Raw genomic sequence first — 1,685 nt, 5'->3', positions numbered from 1 at the left:
TCTCTCTCGACCATCTATTTCATTCATACGGAGCCTCTTCAGTCTTCCCTCAATCATTTCAACCGGTGAATTATCGTTTTGTTCGACATTCTTCATCTCTCTCTCCGGTGGATTCAATTCAAGTTTTTCCGGTTGATCACATTCTTTCCCTCGGCTTAAGTGTTCTCCTTGCTCGTTCGCCTCTCGCCAGTTTATCCTTCCGGAGTGCTCATGACATATCAGGAGATTCGTCTGTGTTCCAATTAATTCGAGGTTGTCACCTCATTCAAATAGTTCAACTGTTCCGGTGCATCATCTACCTCTTCAACATCCCTTTCCAACAGAGATTTTCTATTCAGTGGGCCCTAACCCACAGGTCTTTTCCCTGGATCTTACCTGACTCTTCTAATTCCCCGGAGTTATTCTCAATTCTTTTCAAAGTGTGACGTAAGAATGGATTCCAGCAGTCACATGCCTTCTCCAAGATCGCTTCCAAAATCATTTCATTGTTGGCTCAACCTCTTCGCTTTTCATTCTCCCGGAGTATCTCAGTATTTTGGTGGTGTTTCTCGTCGTCATTTGAAGATCGAAGAAGAGTTCATCTGAAATCCTGTCCGTTCTCTCGAAGTTTCGTGGTTGTAGCTGCATGTTATCCTCGCGAATTATTCCATTTGTCAGATATTCTTTCTTAACCATCCGGAGTTTGTCAGAAGTTGTATTTTCGTTTCTTTTCACCGGAGGCCGTCGTTCTAGAAGAATTCTTCGCCCTCATCATTTCAGCTATCGTTCTCTATTTATCCCGGTGCTTCGTTCAAGTGTTCTTTAATCAGCTCGTCATCTCTTCGTTCTTGTGCATCTAAATTCCCTCTAGCTTATTGGTTCTTCTAATTCTTCCCGGTGATTCATTCTCTTTCGTCAGTCATTTCCGAATTTTTATGATGGTTCATTCAGATTCTTTTTCCTTGATTATCATATCAATCCATTCGCTCTTTCAATCCTACCGGTGGTTCGTGAAGACCTTTCTCAAGTTTTGTGTCGTATCCCCCTTAATCCTTTTCAAGAAGAATAAGTAGTATGCAAAAATCCACTGCTTGTCATCAATTTAATTTGATGAAGGATAAGCATACAATAAATCTTATTCTTATTTCGTCCAAGTGAGTAATCCCTTCCTTCAGAGTTTGTTCTTGATGAATAAATTCTAGTTCCAAGTGGTTTCATCTTTTCTTTTCCGAAGTTCAAATTTCGTCAGCCATTTCGTCGGAACCTCCATCTAAATCATCGCAAGGCTCATCTTATTCTTTCATCCTTCTTTCTATCTCATCATCCTTTTGTTACCGGAGTTCTTCATGGTGGTTCTTCATGATTTAATTCATTCTTCAAGTGTTCATCAAGATTCTTATCGAAGGAGTTCAAGTATCTTTCCTTTTTCCTTTCGAAGTGCAATTAATTCTTCATTTTCTTTTGAAGTGGAGTTTTGCATTTCTTCGTTCTTCTAAGCTATCCAATCATTTCCGGTTGTGGTTGGTTATCACCTCATAAATTCTGAGATGTTATCCATAAGTCCACAACAAGCTTATTCTTTCGTTGTTGATTTTCTCAACAACTCCATTCAATCCTTCCTTCTAAGTTCTTTTAATTCTTTCCGGAGGTTTTGTGTCATGTCTTCATCAAGTATCATTCCATCTCGTGAAGTTCGTGTCCTATTC

Source organism: Triticum aestivum, chromosome 7B (assembly GCF_018294505.1).
Source record: "Triticum aestivum cultivar Chinese Spring chromosome 7B, IWGSC CS RefSeq v2.1, whole genome shotgun sequence".
Classification (NCBI taxonomy): Eukaryota; Viridiplantae; Streptophyta; class Magnoliopsida; order Poales; family Poaceae; genus Triticum; species Triticum aestivum.
The sequence above is the reverse complement of the archived record's forward strand: the minus strand, read 5'-3'. Positions refer to the sequence as shown.